Source organism: Eubalaena glacialis, unplaced genomic scaffold, assembly GCF_028564815.1.
Source record: "Eubalaena glacialis isolate mEubGla1 unplaced genomic scaffold, mEubGla1.1.hap2.+ XY scaffold_596, whole genome shotgun sequence".
Lineage (NCBI taxonomy): Eukaryota > Metazoa > Chordata > Mammalia > Artiodactyla > Balaenidae > Eubalaena > Eubalaena glacialis.
The window spans coordinates 101,891-116,364 of NW_026871491.1; positions in this window are offsets into that span (position 1 = coordinate 101,891).

Below are 14,474 nucleotides of genomic sequence, written 5' to 3' on the forward strand. Positions count from 1 at the left end.
CAGTGCGCGGGCTTCTCATTGCAGTGGCTTCTCTTTGTTGCGGAGCACGGGCTCTAGGCGCGTGGGCTTCAGTAGTTGTGGCACGTGGGCTCAGTAGTTGTGGCTCGCGGGCTCTAGAGCACAGGTTCAGTAGTTGTGGCGCACGGGCTTAGTTGCTCCGCGGCACGTGGGATCTTCCTGGACCAGGACTCGAACCTGTGTCCCCTGCATTGGCAGGCGGATTCTTAACCACTGCACCACCAGGGAAGTCCCGCAGGTTGCTTTTTAATTTTGTTGATGCTTTCCTCTGCTGTGCAGAAACCTTGTAGTTTGATGTAGTCTCACTTGTTTATTTTTGCTTTTGTTACCTGTGTTTTTGGTGTCAGATCCATAACATTATTGTCAAGAGCTTACTGCCTATGTTTTCTTCTAGGAGTTTTATTGTTTCAGGTGTTGCATTTTAGTCCTTAATCCGTTTGAGTTGATCTTTGTGAGTGGTGTAAGAAAAGAGTCCAGTTTCATTCTTTTGCATGTGGCTGTCCAGTTTTCCCAACACCATTTATTGAAGAGACTGTCCATTCCCCATTGTATGTTCTTGGTGCCTTGTCAAAAATTATATGCATGTACTGTATATGCATGGGTTTATTTCTGGGCTTTCTGTTCTATTGATATGTGTGTCTTTTTTATGCCAGTTCCATACTGTTTTGATTACTATAGCTTTGTAAAATAGTTTGAGATCAGGCAGTGTGATACCTCCATCTTGGGTCTTCTTGGTCAAAATTGCTTTGGTTATGTGGGGGGTCTTTTCTGGTTCCATGTGAATTTGAGGATTGTTTTTTCTATTTCAGTTAAAAATGCCATTGGAATCTTGGTAGGGATTGCATTGAACCCGTAGACTACTTTGGGTGGTATGGACATTCTTACAGTTTTTCTGAAAATATCTTAAAGGAATGGGAAATTTCTGATTTGGGCCAGATCAGGGCCTTGGTGTTGTTTAATGCACCCAGGGTTGAGTAGCTCATGGTCCTGGTTGGTCATAGCAGCGGAGCCTCAGGACTTAAGAACTTGTGCTTACTTCTGACACATCTTTATAGGATGACAAGTATCAGCATGTTAAGACTCCTCTTGCCAACATTGCCTCGTGGAGGGTACTGGATGCCTGTGCCAGAATGAGCCGCACTCTCTGACACATTCTCACCCTCTCTCCAAAGCATTCATGCACATGGTGAGATTAAATGAATTACAAGTCAGAGAGACCTGTGATTGGAGCCGGGGCTGAAGGTGAAGTGACCACATGACAGGTATGCCGTATGGTCCTGTATACTTGCTAGAAGTCGGGGACACATTTAGCCCTGAGCTTTGTGTTACTCAGCAAGTAGAGGGAACGAACCCTCATCCATGAGGCAAAGACAGACAGTTACTCAGGAGAAGCTTGATGCTTTCCAGTGCTGAGAGATCTTGTAGGCAGGGAGGAGACCTGTCAATGGCCATAACACTTCAAGGCGGCTTAGGATGATGAGAAACTTGGGCTACAGAAATCCAGGTGAGAGGGAGGAGATTCCTTCCTGTTCGTGGTGGTCTGAGAGGGCTTCCTGGGGGTGGTGACAGTTGCAGAAGGGACAGAGGTAGAGAAGGTGAAAATAAGTCCTTTATTCAGAGCAGAGCTCTCTTGCAGGAGGCAATCTGGGCAAATTTAGAGGCGGCTAAATGGTTTGGACTTTACCAGATGAGTAGCGGCGAAATGTGAGATGTTGGGCGCAGGGAAGTGACAGGGTCGAAGCAGTGTTTTTGAGAATTACTAAGTGCTCATGATGGGAAGACACTGCATACCATAATTGCCGGTTCATGTAAAATAAAAACAGCACATTGATGGCGAGAAAAAAAGAAAAGTGAATCTGTTCAGTTAGATCACTTGGAGAACACAGATGCGTTTCCTGTGACCATGCATTTCTGTTGATAGGGCATAGGAATTGTGCACATTTATTTCAACTTCAGTCTTTGACTTCTACTTTGTAAACAGGAAAATGGGTAAGAAATGGCCTGTGATGTTCTGGACCTTTCAGGCCTCATGAATTGAGTCTGTCGGCTCTGGGCTCTGAACTCCAGGCAGACAGTGTATTACTGAATGCAAGTTCATGTGCCCAACGCACAGTGAGGCCAAACAAACCAAAACATTGGAGTTTGCAGCAGACAAAGGTTTAGTGCAGGGCCAAGCAAGAGAATGGGTGCCTCGTGTCCAAAAATCCCCCAACTCCCCGAAGGGTTTCAGCAAAGCATTTTTAAAGGCCCCGTGAGGGAGGGGCGTGGTTGGTTGTTGCAGTTTTTGGTGCCGGAATCCTTTGTTCTCGCAGCTGTCCATGTAGGTCTGGTCACTGTGTTCCCGTAAACCTCCAACGAGACAAATGTTATTCTCCGTTCGGGTCAGGTCATGGTCAGGCTATCCTGTATATTTTAGGCTACAGGCAACACTCTTTTACAACATTCTTTTGCAAAGCCAGCATGACTAAGCCCAGGCGACAGAGCACAGAGGTTGAAATAAAAGGAACAGATCTAAGATGGAGTCAGGTTTGTTCCTCCCCATTACCAGTGTCCCCACCATGCTGCAGCCTGTGGCCGGGGAGGACAGGCAGGGCCGTGGTTGGGCCCCTTGGCCACGGGATACTTGGGCCCTGCCACGTAACGGTGCCAAGGCTAGACTAGGGTAATGTGTGAGAAGCTAGAAATGACCTCTAGCCTTGAAGAAAGTAGTCTACAGAAATAAGGCCTAGGTTGGTGGTCCCTGGATGACCAAGCTGGGGTTGTTGCTGTCTTGGTCCCAATCAGGAGTATGGTGGACTGGGGCCCAAGAATCAGGCACCCGAGCTGGGCCCGCTGGCTGTATGGTGTTACCCCAATCCCCAGACCACGTAAGCGGAGGCCTGAGGGGACTGTGGAGTGATGGGCCGTGTTTTATTGGGGTTCTGGGGTGGTGATGACTTGACTTGCTGTATTTGTCAAAACCCACGTAACCGAACACATGGAGTCTGGAGGCCCAGCAGTGAAGTCACAGCCCTGAAAGGTCACTGCCCTGCCACCTCATCAGGAGCCTCCTCCTGTACACCTCTAGGGTCCCTCTGACCCCCCAGAAGAGGCGGCTGTCGTGTATAGGCCACGTCAGCAGCGACACCGTAACTTTGTCCCTTGCTTCTGTCACACGCAGTAATATTCTCTTGAAGCTGAATTGCATGGGACACATGGCAGTGGCTTCCTCCAAGGAAATCAGAGTTGCTCCTTAGCTGCCCTGTGAGCTGGCGGTGGCACCAGAGGGTACAGGGAAGGCTCCCCTGGCTGTGGGGCGTGATGGGCTCCGTCCCCTCCTGCTGCCGGCGAGGCCACTTGTACCGAGGCCCAGCCGGACCTGGAGCCCAGGGTGTGGATCTCATGTCCTGTTTCTATGTGATGAATCCTGTTCTGAAAGGATGTGGGCGTTTCGCCCGGACCCCAACCCCAGGGCTTGTGAAACTCCATCCTTATGGCCACGAGCGCCAGTGTCATGTGGCCGGGGCAGGGTGGTCATGAGGCTCGTGGTCACGGCGAGCAGAATCCCTTGAGATCGCTGCACAGGTCACTGGGCCAGTGGAGCCGCTGGAGGAACAGACTGGACTCGAGTCTCTGCTTCGCATTAATCAGTTACGTGACCATTAGTGTTGACTGAGCTTTGGTTTCCTTGTGTCACAAACTTGGATGATGACACGCTTAGCTTTGAAGTGATGAGGCTCAATGAGAAAGTGCAAAGCCCTGGGCACCGTGCTGGGACCAGTTAAGGCTCCTCCTTTCCTCGTTTGCTAGAAGAGATTATTTCTTTTTTTTTTTTAATTAATTATTATTGGACTGTAGCTGATTTACAATGTTGTGTTAGTTTCTCCTAGACAGCAAAGTGAATCAGTTATACATGTACATATATCCATTCCTTCTTAGGTTCTGTTCCCATATAGGTCATTACAGAGTATTGAGTACAGGTCCCTGTGCTATACAGTAGGTCCTTATTAGGTATCTGTTTTATATATAGTAGTGTGTATATGTCAATCCCAATCTCTGCGATTACTTCTTAAAATGATGATCATACTGCAGACTAACATCTGTGCAGTGCTTCTCATATGCATCATCTCATTTAATCTTCACAACAGTCCTGTGAATTAAGTATGAACCTCCCTCTCTTTATCCCCACTGAGGCTCAGACGGCTAAGTCATCTGCCTCAGGCCACGCAGCTACCGAGAGGGGACCTGAGGCTCCAGCATGAACTGCTGTCTCTTAGTCATTTTCAGTTAGCAGGAAAGGACCAGGTGAACCTGTGTATTTGGAGGTTGGAGGAGAGTATAAGGTGGTGTAAAAGAGAAATACTAATTTAAAAAAAGGAAAAAGTTTGTACTGTGTTATCAAAGAAGAAATGATCTTGCTTACAATACAAGATAAGCACGTATAGAATATATATGAGCATACATAGTAATAAGACAAATCGACACCGTGGGAAAACCTGATGTTCTATTACACGAGGTAAAACACATTTAGAAATATACTGCCTCCCAGACAGCTCATGCTGAGCGCAAAAGGAGAGGTCCAAGTGCAGTGCTGCGGAGCATGGGGGAAGCTGACTTATGGTTACGAGAAATGAGGAACGGTTTTGATGGGTGTGTAATATTTGAGGTGGATTTTAGTGTTTGGAGATAAGCAGGAAAGTCGCTCTTGGTGGAGGGAAGAGGATGAAAGGGCACAGAGGCATTTCAGTGTCTGGTTGGAGGTATAGAAGGGTGGGAAGACCTGTAAAGAACTTCACTCCCAACCTCGAAATGAGTAAAAGCTGGACACACAGCAAGTTCACAACGGATCTTTGAACCCACGGGATGCTGAAGGTTCAAGGCCCAGCGTGCAGGGACAGAGAAGACACAGCACTCACTTACCTGCACACAGGTAAGAAGAGTCCAGCAAGGCTGACTGGAGATTGGAGAAGGCTGGCTGTGAGTGATGCCCCAGGGGGTGCAAATATGGGGGAATCCGCACCACCTTGCAAGTTCCTTTCTCCATGAACCACACCAGTCCCTCACAGAAGAGACTGAAAAAGTCCATAGGAGATCTTTCTTATCGGGCAGAACTGGGAGGAGGAGAAGAAGCTGCTGTGTGAAGGCAAGAAATTTCTCCCAAACTCTTCTCCTGTATCTCCGCCACAGACAGAAGCTTTACTTTGGGAGAGGGATGACAGACACCGTCATCTTTAGGGTACTGCTGAAATCTCAGTGTAGCTGCGGGAAGAAAACAGGAAAGAAAATCTCAACCCCCAAGGGAGGGGCAGGATTACAAGCTGGATTCAGGGCAATGGATGCAGGAGAGGGCAGGGTCACTGAGCAGGCCATCCCCTCGAGGTCCAAGGACACAGGACCTGCCTGAGACTGAGGCTTAATCGGAACAACAGAGGACACCCTCCACCCTCACGCCACCACCAGGCTAACAAGTGTGGAATAACAAGTAATTTGCAAGAGGCAGACCTCTGAGTCCTGGTGCGGAGGGAGGACTTGAGGCTGAGGGTGCAGTAGTCATGGGAAAACAAATAGACTCTGGCATTTGAGTCTAACACAGGGTGGGGCACTGAGGGTAACCATGGCAACAAGAGACCGCAAAGCCAGCCCAACTCCTGATTAGATTAGTTTAAACTCACACTAAGGCCTAGCAGAAGGAAAGGTGTGCCCATTTCCAGGAATTAAAAAAAATATTTATGTTAGTCTGCATGCCTACACAAGATGTCCAACTTTAAGTAAAAAATTATTAAGCATATGAAAAGGCAAGAAAAAAATCCCAGGAGACAAAGCAATCATTAGAGTCAGACTCAGGCATGTCACAGATGTTGGAACTGTCTGACAGGAAGTTTAAAGTAAATGTGATTAAATAGGCTAAAAGCTGTAATAGAAAATGTGCAAGATCAGATGGGTTAATAGAAACTACCCAAACTGAAACACAGGGAAAAAAAATAAAAGCAAGAAGAACAGAACAAAACCAAAAAAAAAAAAAAAAAAACCCAAAAGACCAGAACATCTAAGAGTTGCAGGATAATACCAGACAGTCTAACATTTACTTTATTGGAATGCCTGAAGGAGATGTGAGAGAGGAAGGGGAAGAAAAAAATATTTGAAGGAATAATGGCTGGGGACTTCCCTGGTGGTGCAGTGGTTAAGAATCCACCTGCCAATGCAGGGGACACGGGTTTGAGCCCTGGGCCGGGAAGATCCCACATGCCACGGAGCAACTAAGCCCGTGCGCCACAACTACTGAGCCTGCGCTCTAAAGCCCACAAGCCACAACTACTGAGCCTGCGCTCTAAAGCCCATGAGCCACAACTACTGAGCCTGCGCTCTAGAGCCGGTGCTCTGCAACAAGAGAAGCCACTGCAATGAGAAGCCTGTACACCGCAACGAAGAGTAGCCCCGTTCGCCACAACTAGAGAGAGCCTGTGTGCAGCAACGAAGACCCAACACAGCCAAAAATTAAAAAAAAAAAAAGAAAAGAAATAATGGCTGAATAATTCCCCAAATGAGTGACACCGAATCACAGATCCAGGAAGCTCAGAGAATACCTGGCAGGTTAAATACGACAAAACAAAACACACAGTCAAGCAGTTATGGACAAAAGAAGAAGAGAAGATCTTAAAGGCAGCCAGAGGAAAGACGACACATTATGGAGGAATAAAACTAAGAATTAAGCAGACCCTGCTTCAGAAACTATGCAAGTTAGAACACAATGGAGTGACATTTAAAAATTGCTAGGAAAGAGCTGTCAACCCAGATTCTACACCTAGTGAAAATCTATTTCAAAAATGAAAGAGAAAAAAAATTTTTCTCGAATAATAACTACGGAAATTCATTGCCAGCATACATACTCTACAAGAAATGTTAAAGAAAGATCATTAGGCAGAAGGATTATGATACCAGGTGGAATCTTGGATCTATACAAAAAAATGAAGAACACTGGAAATGGCATAAATAAAGGTAAAATAAAATTCAATTTTTCCTATTTTTAATTGCTCTGAGCGAGAACATTGTGCAAAACAAAAGTGGTTGCAATGTATTGTGTATTTCTGACCTACCTTTTATTTTTTAATTCATAATTTATTTTTTATAGAGGTAACATTGGTTTATGACAGTATATGCTTCATGTGTACAACATATTTCTGCTTCTGTATACCCTATAGTGTGTTCACCACCAAAAATTTAGTTTCCATGTGTCACCACACAGTTGATCCCCTTTACTTATTTTTCCCTCTTCCTCACCCCTTACCCTCTGGTAACCACCACTCTGTTTTCTGTATCTATGTGTTTCTTTTTGTTTGGTTTGGCTTGTTCATTTATTTATTTTTGTTTACTTGTTTGTTTTTTTTTGTATTCCACATATGACTGATATCATACAGTATTTGTCTTTCTCCATCTGACTTATTTCACTTAGCATAATACCCCAAGTTCCACCCATGTTGTTGCAGATGGCGAGGTTACATTGTATAGATGTATGTATATATGTATATATACCACATCCTCTTTATCCATCCATCTGTTGATAGGCAGTTAGGTTGTTTCCATATCTTGGCTATTGTAAATAATGCTGCTGTGAGCATACGGGTGCATAAATCTTTGAATTAGTGTTTTCATATTCTTCGGATAAATACTAAGAAGTGGAATAGCTGGACTGTATGGTAGTTCCACTCTTAATTTTTTGAGGAATCTCTGTACCATTTTACATAGTGACTGCACCAATTTACATTCCCACCAACAGTGTACTAGGGTTCTCTTTTTTTCTCCATCTTTGCCAACACTTGTTATTTCTTGCCTTTTTGATAATAGCCATTCTAACAGCACAAGGTGATATCTCATTGCAGTTTTGATGTGCATTTCCCTAATAATTAGTGATGTTGAACATCTTTTCAGGTGCTTGTTGGCCATCTGTTTGTCTTCTTTGGAAAATGTCTATTCTGGTCCTCTGCCCATTTTTTAATCCAGTTGTTTGGGTTTGTTTTTTTTGTTGTTGTTGAGTTGTATGAGTTCTTTACATATGTTAGATATTAACCTCTTATCAGATATATCATTTGCAGATATCCTCTCCTGTTCGGTAGGTTGTCCTTTCACTTTGTTGGTGGTTTCCTTTGCTGTACAGGAGCATTTTAGTTTTCTGTAGTCCCATTTGTTTCTTTTTGCTTTTGTTTCTCATACCTGAGGAAACATATCTAGAAACATATTCTTAAGACTCACGTCTAAGTGTGTACGGCCTATGTTTTCTTATAGGAATTTTAGTTTCAGGTCTTACATTCAAGACTTTTATCCATTTTGAGTTGATTTTTGTGCATGGTGTGGGATAGTGGTTTAGTTTAGTTTTCTTGCATGTGGCTGTCCAGTTTTTGCAACATCAGTTATTTTTTTTAATAGATCTTTATTGGAGTGTAATTGTTTCACAATACTATGTTAGTTTCTGTTGTACAACAGGGTGAATCAGCCATATGCATACATATGTCCCCATATCCCCTCCCTCTTGAGCCTCCCTCCCATCCTCCCTATCCCACCCCTCTAGGTCATCGCAAAGCACCGAGCTGATCTCCCTGTGCTATGCTGCTGCTTCCCACTAGCTAACTATTTTATATTCGGTAGTGTATATATGTTGATGCTACTCTCACTTTGCCCCAGCTTCCCCCTCCCACCCTGTGTCCTCAAGTCCATTCTCTATGTCTACATCTTTATTCCTGCCCTGCAACTAGGTTCATCAGTACCATTTTTTTTTTAGATTTCATATATACGTGTTAGCAGACGGTATTTGTTTTTCTCTTTCTGACTTACTTCACTCTGTATGACAGACTCTAGGTCCATTCACCTCACTACAAATAACTCAATTTTGTTTCTTTTTATGGCTGAGTAATATTCCATTGTATGTGTGTGCCACATCTTCTTTATCCATTCATCTGTCGATGGGTATTTAGGTTGGTTCCACGTCCTGGCTGTTGTAAATAGTGCTGCAGTGAACGTTGGGGTACATGTCTCTTTTTGAATTATGGTTTTCTCTGGGTATATGCCCAGTAGTGGGATTGCTGGGTCCTATGGTAGTTCTATTTTTAGTTTTTTAAGGAAACTCCATACTGTTTTCCATAGTGGTTGTATCAATTTACATTCCCACCAACAGTGCAAGAGGGTTCCCTTTTCTCCACACCCAATCCAGCATTTATTGTTTCTAGATTTTTTTGATAACGTCCATTTTGACTGGTGTGAGGTGATGCCTCATTGTAGTTTTGATTTGCATTTCCCTGATAATTAGTGATATTGAGCATCTTTTCATGTGCCTCTTGGCCATCTGTATGTCTTCCTTGGTGAAATGTCTATTTAGGTCTTCCACCCATTTTTTAACTGGATTGTTTGTTTTTTTGATATTGAGGTCCATGAGCCGTTTGTATATTTTGGAGATTAATCCTTTGTCTGTTGTTTCACTTGCAAATATTTTCTCCCATTCTGAGGGTTGTGTTTTTGTCTTGTTTATGGTTTCCTTTGCTGTGCAAAAGCTTTTAGGTTTAATTAAGTCCTATTTTTAAATTTCTGTTTTTATTTCCGTTACTCTAGGAGGTGGGTCAAAAAAGATCTTGCGGTGGTTTATGCCAAAGGGTGTGTTTCCTATGTTTTCCTCTAGGAGTTATATATGTCTGGTCCTACATTTAAGTGTTTAATCCATTTGGAGTTTATTTTTGTGTGTGGTGTTAGGTAATGTTCTAATTTCATTCTTTTACATGTAGCTGTCCAGTTTTCCCAACACCAGTTATTGAAGAGGCTGTCTTTTCTCCATTGTATGTTCTGGCCTCCTTTGTCGTAAATTAGGTGCCCGTGTGTGTGTGGGATTTTCTCTGGATATTCTATCCTGTACCATTGATGTATATTTCTGTCTTTGTGCCAGTACCATACTGTCTTGATTACTGTAGCTTTGTAGTATAGTTTGAAGTTGGAGAGCCTGATTCCTTCACCTCTGTTTTTCTTTCTTAAGATTGCTTTGGCTATTGGGGGTCTTTTGTGTTTCCATATGAATTGTAAAATTTTTTGTTCTAATTCTGTGAAGAATGCCATTGGTAGTTTGATAGGGATTGCATTGAATCTAAACTGCTTTGGGTAGTATAGTCATTTTCACAATATTGATTCTTCCAATCCAAGAGCATGGTATATTTTTCCACCTGTTTATGTTATCTTTGATTTCTTTCATCAGTGTTTTATAGTTTTCTGAGAACAAGTCTTTCGCCTCTTAGGCAGGTTTATTCCTAGGTATTTTATTCTTTTTGCTGCAATGGTAAATGGGAGTGTTTCCTTAATTTCTCTTTCTGATTTTTCATTGTTGGTGTATAGGAATGCCAAAGATTTCTGTGCATTAATTTTGTATCTTGCAACCTTACCAAACTGATTAGTTCTAGTAGTTTTCTGGGGGCATCTTTAGGATTTTCTATGTATAGTGTCATGTCATCAGCAAACAGTGACAGTTTTACTTCTTCTTTTCCAATTTGTATTCCTTTTATTTCTTTTTCTTCTCTGATTGCTGTGGCTAAGACTTCCAAAACTATGTTGAATAAGATTGTCAAGAGTGGACATCCTTGCCTTGTTCCGGATCTTAGTGGAAATGCTTTTAGTTTTTCACCATTGAGTGTGATGCTTGCTGTGGGTTTGTCATATATGGCCTTTATTATGTTGAGGTAGGTTTCCTCTATGCCCGTTTTCTGGCGAGTTTTTATCATAAATGGGTGTTGAATTTTGTCAAAAGCTTTTCCTGCATCTATTGAGATGATCATATGGTCTTCCTTCTTCAATTTTGTTAATATGGTGTATCACATTGATTGATTTGCGTATATTGAAGAATCCTTGCATTCCTGGGATAAATGCCACTTGATCATGGTGTATGATCCTTTCAATGTGCTGTTGGATTCTGTTTGCTAGTATTTTGTTCAGGATTTTTGCATGTACGTTCATCAGTGATATTGGTCTATAATTTTCTTTTTTTGTGATATCTTTTTCTGGTTTTGGTATCAGGGTGATGGTGGCTTCATAGAATGAATTTGGGAGTGTTTCTCCCTCTGCAATTTTTTGGAAGAGTTTGAGAAGGATGGATGTTAGCTCTTCTCTAAATGTTTGATAGAATTCACCTGTGAAGCCATCTGGTCCTGGACTTTTGTTTGTTGGAAGATTTTTAATTATGGTTTCAGTTTCATTACTTGTGATAAGTCTGTTTAATTTTTCAATTCTTACTGGTTCCGTCTTGGAAAATTGTACCTTTCCAAGAATTTGTGCATTTCTTCATGGTTGTCCATTTTATTGGCATATAGTTGTTTGTAGTAGTCTCTTATATTGCTTTGTATTTCTGCAGTGTCAGTTGTGATTTCTCCTTTTTCATTTCTAATTTTATGAATTTTTGTCCTCTCCCTTTTTTTCTTGATGAGTCTGGTTTATCAATTTTGTTTATCTTCTCAAAGAACTAGCTTTTAGTTTTATTGATCTTTGCTATTGTTTTCTTCATTTCTATTTCATTTATTTCTGCTATGATCTTTATGATTTCTTTCCTTCGACTGGCTTTGGGTTTTCTTTGTTCTTCTTTCTCTAGCTGTTTTAACTGTAGGGTTAGATTGTTTATTTGAGATTTTTCTTGTTTCTTGAGGTGAGATTGAATTGCTATAAACTTCCCTCTTAGAACTGCTTTTGCTGCATCCCATAGGTTTTGCATCATCATGTTTTCGTTGTCATTTTTCTCTATGTATTTTTTAATTTCTTCTTTGATTTCTTCTGTGATCTCTTGGTTATTTAGTAGCACACTGTTTAACCTCCATGTATTTGTGTTTTTAAAAGTTTTTTCCTGTAATTGATTTCCAAGCTCATAGCGTTGTGGTCAGAAAAGATGCTTGATACGATTTCAGTTTTCTTAAATTTTCTGAGGCTTCATTTGTGACCCAAGATGTGATCTATCCCGGAGAATGTTCCATGTGCACTTGAGAAGAAAGTGTATTCTGCCACTTTTGGGTGGAATGTTCTATAAATATCAATTAAATCTATCTGGTCTATTGTGTCATTTAAACCGTGTGTTTCCTTATTTTTTTTCTGTTTGGATGATCTGTCCAATGGTGTAATTGGGGTGTTAAAGTCCCTTACTATTATTGTGTTCCTGTTGATTTCCCTGTTAATGGTTGTTAGCATTTGCCTTATGTATTGAGGTGCTCCTGTGTGGGGGTAAACATTTATAATTGTTCTATCTTCTTCTTGGATTGATCCTTTCATCATTATGTAGTGTCCCTCCTTATCTCTTGTAACAGTCTTTATTTTAAAGTCTATTTTATCTGATACGAGTATTGCTGCTCCAGCTTTCTTTTGATTTCCATTTGCATGGAATATCTTTTTCCATCCCCTCACTCTCAGTCTGTATGTGTCCCTAGGTCTGAAGTGGGTCTCTTGTAGACAGCATATATATGGGTCTTGTTTTTGTATCCATTCAGCCAGTCTGTGTCTTTTGGTTGGGGCATTTAATCCATTTACATTCAAGGTTATTATCAATATGTTTGTTCCTATTACCATTTTCTTAATTGTTTTAGGTTTGTTTTTGTGGGTCTTTTTCTCCTCTTCTGTTTCCCGCCTAGAGAAGTTTCTTTAGCATTTGCTGTAAAGCTGGTTTGGTGGTGCTGAATTCTCTTAGCTTTTGCTTGTCTGAAAAGCTTTTGAGTTCTCTGTTGAGTCTGAGTGAGATCCTTGCTGGGTAGCGTAATCTTGGTTGTACGTTTTTCTCTTTCATCACTTTAAGTATATCCTGCCACTCCCTTCTGGCCTGCAGAGTTTTTGCTGAAAAATCAGCTGATACCCTTATGGGGATTCCTTTGTATGTTATTTTTTGCTTTCCCCTTGCTGCTTTTAATATTTTTTCTTTGAATTTAATTTTTGTTAGTTTGATTAATATGTGTCTTGGTGTGTTTTTCCTAGGGCTTATCCTGTATGGGACTCTCTGTGCTTCCTGGACTTGGGTGACTATTTCCTTTCCCATGTTAGGGAAGTTTTCGACTATAGTCTTTTCAAATGTTTTCTCAGACCCTTTCTTTTTGTCTTCTTCTTCTGGGACCCCTATACTTCGAATGTTGGTGCGTTTAGTGTTGTCCCAGAGGTCTCTGAGATTGTTTTCAATTCTTTTCATTCTTTTTTCTGTTTTCTGCTTCTCAGCAGTTATTTCCACCATTTTGTCTTCCAGCTCACTTATTTGTTCTTCTGCCTCAGTTATTCTGTTATTGATTCCTTCTAGTGTATTTTTTATTTCAGTTATTGTGTTGTTCATCTCTGTTTGTTTGTTCTTTAGTTCTTCTAGATCTTTGTTAAACATTTCTTGTATTTTTTCAATCTGTGCCTCCATTCTATTTCCGCATATTGGACATGCAGCTTCCTCACCTGCAACACAGAGGTGACACCACCTTTGGGGCTCCTGGGAAGGCTCAGTGAAGTACGATATTTGAAAAGTGGCCGGTCCAGTACTGCTGGGCCTGTCGGAGATGCCACATGCTGTAGTTTATCCTTTTCTAGTTTTGAAGAACATGGGGACCACAGCAAAGAGGAGGGAAGTGGCAGTGTGGGCTTGCCAGCAGCAGCCTGGAGTAGAAGTAAATTGTTTGGGTGACACTCTGGTCAGTTGTGAGATGCTGAGTCCCAATTAAAAATTCAGCAGTCTGCGGCCTGTTAGGGCTTTTCTACCCGCTGTTCTTTCTTTTATAGCCTAAGATACATTTGGCGATTGAACCTTTGAAAAATATTAATTTTTTAAAAAACCATTTTTTAGAATTGAAATATAGTTAATTTACAATGTTGTGTTAGTTTCAGGTGTACAGGAAAGTGATTCAGTTATACATACATATAAAATAATCTTTTTCAGATTCTTTTCCATTATAGGTTATTACAAGATATTGTAATACTTGTATTACAAGATATTGACATTCTTGTACTGTACAATAGGTCCTTGTTGTTTACCTATTTAATTTAATTAATTAATTTATTATTTATTTGTTTATTTTTTAAACTGCATTGGGTCTTTTTTGCTGCGCGCGGGCTTTCTCTAGTTGCGGCGAGCGGGGGCTACTCTTCCATGGGGGCTCCTCATTGAGGTAGCTTCTCTTGTTGCGGAGCACAGGCTCTAGGCGCACGGGCTTCAGTAGTTGTGCCTTGCGGGCTCAGTAGTTGTGCCTCGCGGGCTCTAGAGCGCAGGCTCAGTAGCTGTGGCGCACGGGCTTAGTTGCTCCGTGGCATGTGGGATCTTCCCGGACCAGGGCTTGAACCCACATCCCCTGCATTGGTAGGTGGATTCTTAACTACTGCGCCACCGGGGAAGTCCCCTGTTTACCTATTTTATATATTAGTATATACTACTTGTTTGTAGATGTCAATCCCAAACTTCTAATTTATCTCTCCCCCCGCCCCCACTATCCCCTTTGGTAACCGTAAGTTTGTGA